Source organism: Populus nigra, chromosome 8 (genome assembly GCF_951802175.1).
Source record: "Populus nigra chromosome 8, ddPopNigr1.1, whole genome shotgun sequence".
Lineage (NCBI taxonomy): Eukaryota > Viridiplantae > Streptophyta > Magnoliopsida > Malpighiales > Salicaceae > Populus > Populus nigra.
In genome coordinates, this window is record NC_084859.1 from 8,094,081 (window position 1) to 8,106,737 (window position 12,657).

General features: G+C 31.0%; 1 long non-coding RNA gene across 8 annotated transcripts; it reads left to right on the plus strand.

Annotated features, from left to right (window-relative positions):
* Window positions 1-6,013: 6,013 nt before the first annotated feature.
* Window positions 6,014-8,819, plus strand: LOC133701071 (uncharacterized). 8 transcript variants are annotated; one of them, XR_009843510.1, is made up of 5 exons: window positions 6,014-6,172; window positions 6,321-6,523; window positions 6,622-6,664; window positions 7,397-7,518; window positions 8,428-8,819. It is a non-coding gene; the product is annotated as an uncharacterized LOC133701071 (long non-coding RNA). The 8 variants fall into 8 exon arrangements; XR_009843514.1 differs by having other exon boundaries at window positions 7,427-7,518; XR_009843511.1 differs by lacking the exon at window positions 8,428-8,819 and adding an exon at window positions 8,090-8,317.
* The last annotated feature ends 3,838 nt before the right edge of the window (window positions 8,820-12,657 follow it).

A 12,657-nucleotide genomic window follows, 5' to 3' on the forward strand; every position in this document is an offset into this window, starting at 1 on the left:
GAACTGTCAGTTTGTGCAGGAAAAATGGCTGGTCAGGTTGGCCATTTTGGGGTGGTGCCACCGCCTCTACAACCTCGATAAGTCCAAATGGTTTATACTAGCGTGTAGGTAGATGTCAGGGGATCATTTTCGTGCAAGTTTCATCTAATTTGGGGAAGAAACGAGGCGTCAAATGCCTTTGAAAGGAGGCCCCTCAAGCATTCTCTATGAAGAAGAAGATGAACAATTACTTTTCTGCCAATTACACTTTAGTCCTTCAATTTGTGATTTATCTCTAACTACACCCCTGATTGGCTTCAAACTTTTAATTTTGTTCAATTTCATCGCTGAAGAACTTCAATTCAAGCCCTAGATTTCAGTGCCATTTTTCCTTTTGGTTCTTGGTTTCGGATTTATTCAATTAAGTTGCAAATTGGTTATCAAACTTCAATAATTATGTAATTAAGCCCCTAATTTGATCAAATCAACTTTAAAAAATTCTAATTTAACCCTAGAACTTTAATTTCTTTCAATTAAAGCCCAAATTGACTTACAAAATCAATTTTTCTTTCAATCAAACCCTTCATAAATTCAATTAAACCTCCAATAAAATTTAATTGAGTCTATAAATATTTGTTTTTGGACCTTTCTTCTTCAAATTGAATTTTTTTTGGTCAACAGGGCTCTTCATTTGGTAAATTGAAATTAAAGGATGGAATTGAAAACAAATAAAACTTCTATAAAATGACCTAGAAGAAAAAATAAAAATCAAAATAATATGGATTGAATACCAACAACAAAGAGAGACAAATTATAATGTTTTAAGGAGAAGAGAAAATAAAAAGGTAACGAACAACAAACCGGACCACCAAAGCCAATATATATGTGCTGCTCCATCTGGAAGAGTACACGATGGTGCTTCCAAAGATGGTGGAAAGACATTTTTTTTTATGCTAAGAGGTGTTGTACATGTCGTTCAAACTGTGCGGGCGCTTCCCACGCACCTCTAGGTGCTTTGTACGCGCCTGTCTTTTTTTTTATAGCCAAATATTAAATTGCGTCTAAATTGACTTTGTAATTACTAAAAAACTATCATGAGAAGACCAAAAAGTCCCTTGACTCAAGGTTTAAAATTTTTGCTTTAAAAGATATTTTTGTCCTATCACTGTGCATTTTGATTGTTTATTATCTTTTTTTTTTTATATTTGGTTAAATATCAAATTGCCCTTCAACTAACATTTTAATAATGAAAAATCCATTGTAAAAATACAAAAATACCCCTTGACACCAATGATATTTTGGTCATTTCACTATGCAATTAAGATGGAGAAAAATTTATTTGTCCTTGATCAATTTTGTAATGAAAAATGAGTTATGTGAAAAGATATCAATGCTCTTTTAAGCTAGTATTAAGTTTTTTTAGTGAAGGGGTGAAAACATCATTACACTGTTCCAGTAAACAGTGTTTTGAGTGTGGAGCTACAATGTTTTTCCAATAGGTTTTAATTTCTTTTAATTAATAATTTTAGCTATGTTCTTTTATCCTACTTATATAAATGCAAAATGGATTGTGGTACTTATCGTAGACATCCACAAACAAAACAACTAAAAAGATGATGACCATTCATGAAATATTAATAAATAAATTAATATTGATACCTAGAGGACATATAATAAGTAACTACTTTACTTCCCGTGCTATATTATAGATTGGATTAAATTTTTTAACATAAAAAAGAATATGTAAGTTGCGAGGAATTTTTTGATAGTATTATTAAACTCGGTCCAATGAGTTAGACTTGAAATTTTCAACTTGAGTCCTTGCCAAGTCTGGGTTTCCAATTAAATCATGTGGGAGTTGTTTTGATATGACCCAGTAGACTTGGCGGGTTTCAAGATAAAAAAATCAAAGGACAACAAAATAATATAAAAAACAAAGATCGGACACGCGAGTTTAAAGACAATCTGAACGACTGTTAAAAAGGGTTTGACTTTTTTTTTTTAAAAAAAAATTGAAGCTCGTATCTTCTTTTCTTACTTTTCTTAACATTGAGAAGGTGACTTATTGAATCCATTTTGGTCAATTCTAGTTACCGTGACCTGAGTTATAGATTTCAATAAGTTAAATAATATTTTTTTTTATGATATGATAATAAAATAAAGACCAATTCAAAATCAACCAAATATTAAAAAATAAAATTAAAAAAATCATAAAAAACAATGCTAAAGGTTTATTTATTTATTTTTTAAAAAAAGTCAAACCAGGTGCGTGAGGCCTGAGTAGGTATATCAGGGGGCTTAAAAAAAATCCACCACTATCGAATTTTTCTCATCGAATGAAACATGCTGACACCAAGTTTGATCATTTTTGTTGTTAGTATTGTGATAACCAACCATTTTCTCTCTCGTTCATTATTTTCTAACAACTTTTTATCTACTTTTTCTAGCTCAAGGATTAAAAAATAAACAAAATAAAATTTTAAATTAAAATAAAAAATATCATAAATTTGGGGCGAGTCACGTATTTTCTCCATGTTTTAATTTGGAGCTTAATTTTGTATAACTAGACTGTAAAAGGATGTAATTGCAAGAAAAAAAAAGTTTGAGAATTATATAAAAAAAGTTGGGCAAGATATGGACAGTGGCTTTATACTGAACAATGGGACTATTTTAGTTTATACTTGATACTAATAATTCAGCTTTTCTTTTTGTAAAGAGATAAAAAAAGGGAAGAATCCCTTTGGTGCTGGTGGGGTCTTCCCAAACCTTTTCTTTTTTGATAGAAAGCTCAATCATCACAAGCTTTTTGATAAATAAACCGTAATTTAATTCCTTACGTATCATCCCAAACCTTTTCAATTTATTAATTTTGCAATGGACATTATTAACCTGTAATGTCTCCCTGTACCAGACCATCTGTAATAGGAGTGATTAAAAAACTAAAAAATCAAGATAATTAAAAAATTAATTAAAAAAATTAAATTGTAAAAAAAAATTAATTAAAATTTTAAAAAAACCGATTGTTTGATTTCAATTTTAATTTAATTATGTTTTTTAATAAAAACCAAACCAAAATAAAAATGATACCACTAATTTCTAATGCTTGCTTGCCAAATTTCAGCTTCACAGTCGTATGAACCACGACACATAGCTCCGATTGGCTTTCGTTAAGAATTCTTTATACCCACTGCGATTGGGAAAATGGGGACGCCAGATTGCCCAAAACACATCACATCACATCACAATCGCAAGAATGCCAGGTTTTCTCATCAGTGTCCGTAAAAACTCTGCAAAAAGGATAAAATCATGCGGAATGGCGATACCATCTTCCTCATGGACAGTAGACAATGCAGAATACACTGGTTGAAGAAGTTTCAGTAGCATTTAGCATGCATGAAGACCAACACGTTAAGCATGGGATGCCAGTGATCACCACCCTAATTAAAAAAGAGATATCATCATGATATATTCGTAATACAGCACAGAGAACTACACGTTGATTTTGGTTTGAAGCCCTCATTTCTTCCCACTTTTCTTCAGCCCAGAACCTCCAAGGCTCCCTTTCTGCTGTGCTTTGGCTCTGAGTTCCTCAAGTGCCTGCTCATCAAATGATATCAAATTAGTCATCTTTCATCAATGCAGAATATGAGAAAGGTAATATACAAGATAAAACATCTCTCTTTTTTGGATAAGTAATATCCAGTATCTCATACCTTTTCTTCCTCCTATTTCTGAAGGTTGGATAAAAATCATAATCTAACAATATCGATATCCTTCACCGTCAGAAAATAAATACCTTGCTTAGAAGACATGATTTGATTGGAGCCTTATCTATGGTTATGGATATAAATAAATACCTTGCTTAGAAGACATAGGCCTGCGCATCTTTCTGAACACAGAGAACTCTCTAATTGAAATCAATGCATAACCCTAAATTCCCAATAACCATTTCTAGTCCACGGAGTGCTGCGTGTGATCCTTTGATTATTTCTCATGATGGTATAAAATTTTCCGGGATAATCTATGAAAATACAGCAATATTATATATAGTTCATATAAAGGACTCTTTCATGAAATCTATACTGGCCCCTTTACCTTGCTTCCATCTCAGTGATTAATACTTGGTTTAATGAACAATTTTCTTGATTTTTTTGTTTGTGCTCTTCAATCACTGCCCCCTGCATGCTCCTATTGGAAAATGCTGGTCGTTTTGGAGGAGGTAGTTGATTAGCTTCATTGTATATCATAGATATAACATCTAGTATGGTGGGTCTATCTGTTGGGCTCTCTTGTGCGCATAAGAGACCCGCATGAGTGCACCTCGACACGGTTCTTAGTATCTGTTTGGAAGCAACCAAAAAAGCTTGAAAGTGAAAGAGATTGAACAGAACCATAATTGACTAATAAAAGGTAGATGTCAACTTATCCTAAGAGGAAGAAATCGAGACTCTGTGTTTGTCCCTGGGTGATAATTTCTTAAATAGATACAAAATGAATGAAGGGTTTTATAAGCATAACGTATACCATGTAAACGGGGCCAAATCCACCTTCTCCGAGCTTATTCAGAGGCGCAAAGTTGTTTGTTGCTAGTGCTATGCTTTCAAAATTGAAAAACTTTAGTTCATGGCTACTTTTCCCATGTATATTGGGGTTACGTTTTGCTGCCATTCCCAACTCAGACAATAGTATCTCTTGTTCCGTGTCAGTTCTTTTTATTGATTGAAGAAAGTGAATTAATGCCTTTTTCCTTATATTTTTTCCACATTAGCAACAGGGATTCCGACTTCAACATCCAGGAGACTACATCGCTGCATTTTCTCCATATTAGAAAGAATAAGAAGCATAACAAGGATATAGCCAGAGCTCCCCCTAAAAATTATATGATCAACCACTGGACAAGGCAGGCTTGATGCCTTGTGTTCATGTAAAATGTTTCTTTAAATTCTCATGTAGCTTATACCCAAGAGTCTTAAATTACAATGATGATAGGTCTCCGGTGAGCCGATTTGCTTCGCATGGTTGCAAAGGTAGGACTCTAACCTGAGTTCTTTTTACCTCCTGGGCATTAGAGATCATCTCTAAGCTGAAAACTAATAGCAAGCAAAGGGAATTTATGGAGCAATCATAATTCATATCTAATCTGTTTATTATGTTCTTCCTCTGAAATGTAAATTATGTATCAAGTATTCCTCTGTTCTAATAATATAAATGCTGTACATTTTCCTTGGCCTTTTTTTTTATAAAATTAAAGCATATACGTCTAGCAGTTCTCTGAGGCATCTGTCTAAAAAGATAATTTCTAGAGACAAGGCATCTTACCTTTGGATTTCAAGGATGTATAAAGTTCCCCCCCTTTGGTATTGGGATCCTCCAAATTTCATTCTGCTCCAAATCTGGCAAGCAATGCCTCAATACTCATTGGTCGACGAATAGGCAAATACATGAGCTGTTTCTTCAGCACTTTTCACGACAGCCATTGATATTCATGTTCTCATTCTCATCAAACTTGAACGCATCTCCAGTCACAGAACAAGCAATTTACTCTTCGAAACCTTTTTTAATGGGCATGGTTTTTTTCCCCCAGAATAAACACATGGACGAAATCTCAAGGTTGTGCAAAACGCTGTTCATCATATTGTTAGCTGGCTAGGTAAGTGCAAAAAGATATATGTGCTTGTGCAATCTTGCAGTTATGTTGGCTACACTACATAAACTCTTGTTAAGAAAAAACTTAGTTTCAATAGTTTATATATATATATATATATATATATATATATATAAAAGAAAGTCTCTTTCAATTGGTTAGTGGTATAATTTTAATTAGTGAACCAAGTTGATATAATATTCTTTCCAATTTCAACTAATTAGCCCAAGAAAATATATTTTCAAATCTATATTTGCTAAACAACTTTAGTTAATGATGATGGGCTGCGTGAGTCTCACTTGGCCCAATGTTCAGCAACAACTAACTCGCTATAAGCCCAATAATATCTCGACCCCTTGGCCTTGAGACTGAGAGAAGGGTAGGTCTGAACAGCAGCTGAAGATTGGCAGCTGAAGAGAAGGAGACATTTCAATCTGCTATACTGCCAACTGATTTTCCTCGCTTTCTCAGTGATTCAGCTTCAGTTCTATCACCAACATGATTTCCCTTCGTTCAAGCGAATTTCCTCTCTCTTAACTAATCAATATGGTATGTTTTCTCTCTATAATTTGTTCTTGCATGTACTTTTTTTATAAAAGGAAAAGTTAATTCGGTATAAAACTCGTAATATGATCACTACATGAAACTCTATGCACTTCAAGGGTTCTTATTATGCTGTTACTATATTTTCTGGCAGGCATTCCAGCCATGGATGTTCTGGTCGCTAGTGAGGCTAATCAGTGCACTAATGTCTCAGCCGACTGCCTCAGTCACAACTTTATTGTATTACAGCAATCTTCTTCCTAGAAACTTGAATTTAGAGCGGTTGGTTCGACCTGAATTGCTTGATGGAGAGAACCGTTTGTTCCTTTTTCTCATAGATTTCTTAAGATGTCTCTGGTAGTTACCTAGCACATTAAGCTCAACCCCATATTGATTTTGTTTTATTAAAGTAAGTACCGACTGATGATTTCTTTCTTATTCCAACTCTGTTTCAGAGCTATCGGATCTCTTACTGCAAAATGATCCTTGCTGGATCCGGTGAGTTGAATTTTCGCTATTTACATACATGTCAGAAATCAGAAAAACTTTAATGCTTGGCTAAAGATTCTGTAACTCTGGATGATGGGGGCGAAAATATTGTTCATGTAATTAGGGTTTCTGTATTTTCACTGGGTACTGCGTTCCCTTGTTGTGTTATTCAGGGAGCATTACTATGATGCTCTGCATGATTACGTGCTAGCTTTCTGGGGACTGAGATACAGTAACAGTATTTTTACACATATGCCGTGCTTTTAACCTTAGTTTATTCACTCCCATTGTTGAAATCAATGAATAATACCTGATAAGATTTTATTATACAGCATAAAACATACATATTCTTGAAAATTACCAACCAACTACGTGAAAGAACTGCTCCTTTCTTATTTGGATTCAACAGAGGTCCACGCAGTAGCGGTAACTTTTTTTTTCCTATTTTTTCAAGATTACATGGTAGAAATACCCCTTCCTGTTTTTAAATTCTAACCCATTTTACCTTAGGCTTAAGCTTAGATCAGACCTTATAACGGAAACTATTCTCTCGATTGTTTGTGTATGTGTGATGCAGTGGCAGATTGTGTCCATGTCAAAGTCATTTCTTCTTCTCAGCTCGAACGGAGTTGAGAATTATCATTTGTCAGCTTGCAAAATTAAATGCATTTGGAGTTTTTCTTGATTGTCCTTCTCTTTTTTTAAAGTCCTTGCGATGATGAATTATACATATATTCACAGAAAGAAAGGGGTTGGGCTATGATGGTGCAGATTGATATGGACGGTGGCACAGTTGAGGGAGCTCTGGTGGTGGTGGTGCCAGAGCAGAAGTAAGTGCTAGCTCATCGGAAAGAAGACCCCGAGTAAGGCAAAAAGTTATTTTTTAAATTTGTTTATTGTTAAAAAAAATTAATTATTACAATTTATTTTATTTAAAATAATTTATAAAATTATACACTTTTAGTAAACATAATTTTATATGTCTCATTTCTCTGTATTATTTAATCGTTTCTTACTTTTTGTCCAGAAACCACATCTAAACACTACTTAATACCATGTAATAATCTAAAAGATGCATGTAAGTTAGTATATGAGATTAATTTTTTCATTAATTTATAATTTATTTTAATTATATTAATGTTACATGTTACGATAGATAAATTACAACAAAGTTTTAATTTTAAAAATCAATAAACCTTAATTTATTTTGTTGGTTAAAGACAGGAGTGACGATCTTTGATATAACCTCTAATTTGTTTCTGCATCCTTAATTTTCCAGTGAAAGGACGAAATACATTTTGCTAATGACCTTAAACCGACAGTGGCCACCCCCACTAACTAAGGTCATCAAGATAAATTTAGGGGTAATCATCTACATGGTGGTCCAGTAGTAAGAGCTTGGGATCAAGATGTTTGCTCCCTATATGATTTCAGGTTCGAGCCCTGTGGTTGCTCATATGATGGCCACTAGAGGCTTACATGGTCGTTAACTTCAAGGCCCGTGGGATTAGTCGAGATGCGCGCAAGCTGGCCCGGACACCAACGTTAAACTAAAAAAAAAACTAAAAAAAAAGGATAAATTTAGGGGTGTTTAAAAGTGTAATAATTGTTATTTTTAAAGTATTTTTTATTTAGACATATATTAAAATAATATTTTTTTTATTTTAAAAAAATTATTTTTAATATTACCACTCCAAAATAATATATATAAAAAAATATTAATCACTATTCAAATTTCCTTGAAATGTCTTAAGATCCGAATTCTGTAGCAGTGCCTTGTTGGACTGCCACGATCGCATGGCGAAGGAGCATTGGTCAGCACTCAGCAGGGGCGGAGCTACCTAGGCCCATGGGCCAGAGAGGAGCTTGGCTCTCGAAGATTTAATTTAGTCCCTATAGTCTTATAGGTTTTTCATACATATCCTTACAATTTATAATTTTGCCTCGTAAATAATTATAGTTAAGTACTAGTTTTAAAACCCGCATTATGTCATGGATAGAGTTCCAAGCTAATTCTTCACATATACGGTAAGAATGTATCAGTCTTAGAATGTGTTTTATTATATCATTTTTTTTAATTAAGAAATGAGAAGATGTTATTTATGTTTATTGAAAAACATTTTAAAAAAATTGAATCAATCAATTGTGAAAAAGTTGTTAATAATATTTATATGAGTATGCACCCACTTTTCTTTTAGATTTATGTGTTTTTTTTTTTATCTTAGAAGTTATTTTTTCTCATAAAAAACAAACAATCTTTTTAAAATATTTTATTTATATCAAATAAATAAAAATATAAATTTACAATAATTTTTTGAAATATTATAAAAATATATATAATTTTAAAAAATAACTATTGTTTAAAAAATTGAATAAAACAATTTTAAAAACAAGAGAGATGATGTTAATTTAAGTTGAGATAAAAAGAATTGATGTAAATTGAAGAAATACATACAAAAGACGGAAGTTATTAATTAAAATCTTTGTAATAAAAAAAGAAAAAATAAAGGAAAAGGAAGGGAGGATAGGCCTTAACACACAACTAACTCCCCAAGCTTAGGCATACTTGGGCTTATAAATCTATGCCCACACATCTAGTCTTATATTTTTTTTCTATGACAAGAGAAGGATTACATGTCATCCCCTAACTTTTATATATATAAAAAAATTAACGCGAACAACATGTATTATGCTAGCTCGGATTTTGGCTATTAGAGGGTGGCTGGAAATCCTAATAAATCATCTTTTAACTCAAAACACTCATAAATTGGTTTAAAAACTACAAAAATCAAACCAAAAAGAAATTCTTTCTTAAAATCGATCTACTTTCTCAAATAAGATGAAGACAAAAAACCATCACCGTTGAACTCTTCTCTTTCAATGAAACCTTTTGACACCAAACTTGATTATTTTAGTTATCGGAATTGTGACAATCATCAACTTTCTCTTTCTTTTATAGTTTTGTAACAAGTTTCTCTCTTCTCTTTCAAATATAAAGACTAGAAAATAAACAAAATATATTTTGAGATCATAATGAACCAAAATTTATAACAAATTTGAGATTGGTCATATTTTTCTCCATGTTTCACGTGACAACCTTTTGTTTTTTATTTAGGCTATACAAAAATTCAATTGAATGGAGAAAAAAGATAGAAAATGAAAAAAAAAAGAAAAAAGAAAAGATAACTAGGTGCTTCATTGTTTATATAAACAGTGAAGTACTTTAACAAACCTCCTATTTTTTTAGTTTTTAATTAATGATATAATAAATTTTTTATCAACTTAATACTATTTCATTAACTTAAAAACTAGAATGCATGGGGTGAATACTATGCAGTCAACACTATTCATCCTCTCACAAAACATTGTGGATGACATTGTTTATGTTTTGACAATTCACTTTTGTCTTCAAAGTTTTATTTTAGATGATTTGATCATAATTTAAGGTTAATTGCTTCTTATTTCTTAGTCAATGGTGGAATTGAAAGAATAAGAACTGAAATGAAAAAAGACATCAAATATGAGTGGTATGCCATAGATTTTGGGAAATATATACTTTGGTCCTCTAACTTTAAAAATAACATAAATTATACGATTCGGTGCCTCAATATTTTTTCAATTCAATTTTGAAACAATTTTATTTTTTTTATTTTTTTAGTCTTTGATTGAGAAATGAGAGTGAGGTCATTGGATTCCGCGGTTGATTGAGAAAGGAGAGAGAGGTCATTGGATTTCGGTTGTAGAGAGAAAAATTTCATTAACACTGATTTAAGCCACCAAAAAGATCGATGTTTGTGTCAAATGGTTCCATTTCATGAGAGAAGTTTATATTAAGTTTTTTTCTTCACCTTTAAAGTTCGTGAAAAAAAAAAAAAACTCGATTTAATTTTTATTTTCAGGTTGATTTTCATTTTTGGAATGATTTTTTTAGGTAATTGACATGTTTATCACGATTCCTAAGGGGTTTTGAGTCAAAAATTGGTTAAAAATAAGTTTTTTAGGTCAAAAGACTTAAGCCCTGATTTTCCAGCGACTAGAATATGAGCAAATCAGACGATGTGTCATTTGTTTTAATAGGCGACGCGCTGTCTAATTTTTTTTTTAAAAAAAATTAAGGTAGGCGACATGTCATCTACTTTAGCTGCAACAAAAAATAATATAAGAGCCCTCTCATGCGGGCCTGCCAGGTAAGTTTTGCACATGCGCCCTAATGAAATGAGTGAGGCCAAGCAACGCTTGTCCTTTGCCCTTTTTTTTTTGTCTAAATTATATTTTTTTATTTTTTTTAAATCAATGTTTTTTTATATGGTTTTTTCTCTAAACTATTTTTTATATTTAGATTAATATCATTCTCTCTTTCATTTTGTTTAGATAATCTCTTTTAAATGATATTTTTTTTTGTTATTAATTTAGATTTTGAAGAGTTTTTCTGATTTATCTATAATTATTTTTTTCTCTTTTTTATAGATGGACTTAATTTTTTTAAATAAAAAAATATAATATATGCAGTTTTGCATAGTGTTTTTTTTCCTTTTATTTTATTCAATCAATTTAATTTGTATTTCTATTTTTATTATCATTTGCTTGAATAAAAAAATTATATTAATAAAAAAATTTAGCAAACAAAACTGGATAAATATCTCAATTTTCAAGATTAAATATCTTGATTTATATCTATCTCTCAACTTTTTCATTTTTAGTTATCATTTTTTGTTTTTTTTTCATTTATTAATACATATAGTTCTCAATTTATTTAATTGTTTACATGTATTCATAAAATTTTTAATTTTTACTTAAAATTTTTTTAAATACAAAGATATATTGAAAAAGCTTATACACAATTTTTTTATTTTTTTTTAAAAATCAGACCCATGATGAAGATCGATATCAAGTATCTACTAAAATACAAATAATATCTTATTGTTCTCCCAATATTAATCTCAAGACATTAAAAAACCAGGAAAGAAAAAAAACATCCATTAATAAGTATGTAATAGCAAAAGGTACCATGAAAAGCTTTAGGGTGTTTAAAAGTGTAATAACAATTGTTTTTAAAAAATATTATTTAAAAAAATATTAAAATAATTAATTTTAATTTTTAAAATTTATTTTTTAATAAGTACATCAAAATAATTTAAAAATATTAAAAATAAATAATTTTAAATAAAATATTTTTTAAAATTTTGATCAATTGTAATCCCAAAGGTGCAAATCTATAATTCTAAATTAAAAAGATTTTCTTTTGAAATGAAAAAAAAGCAAATTCCATTGTACGTGTGCCGTCAATGATCTGCCGCCTGTGAAGGTTGGAAGCCGTACTTGTGTACGGCATGGTCCTATGCCGCATGGGCATTAGAGACGGTGCCGCCATTGTATTCCAATAATTAATTCGCAAAAGTGGTCACATCGGAGAACTGAGTACAGCTTTGATCCAGCTGTTTGGACACTTGATTGACTTGAACATCATTATCAAAACCCATTTACATTTTCAAACTTGAACACGTCTTTATGTTGAACACAAAAATATTTATTTTCTTTCTCTCGAAAATTCGTAGCAAAGAAGAACAAACAAAGTGTCCACAGTAATTATACCAATTATGCTGCGAATCTTCATGCAGTTGACAATTGTTTTAATTAAATATTATGTTAAAATTTTCACTTCCTTCGGATTCATATGGGATGTTTCCTAATTATTTCTTTTGATTTTCATAATTTACTGGTTTATCAAAGCATTTGATATTTTCTGCAAAATAAATCTCTTATCAAAACAGAATGAAAATAAAAAAGTGTGGGAAAGTGTATATTATTATTATTATTATTATTATTATTATTATTATTATTATGTGTTATTTTATATGATACTCTAAATTAAATATAGAGTATTTATACATATTTTTTCACGTAATTAACCAGAAAAGAGCAAATATCGCATTGAACAGGGTAGGCTTCGTACTTTCCTTCTAGAGAAAGGTACGTGTGTGATAGTTATTGGAGACAATTGT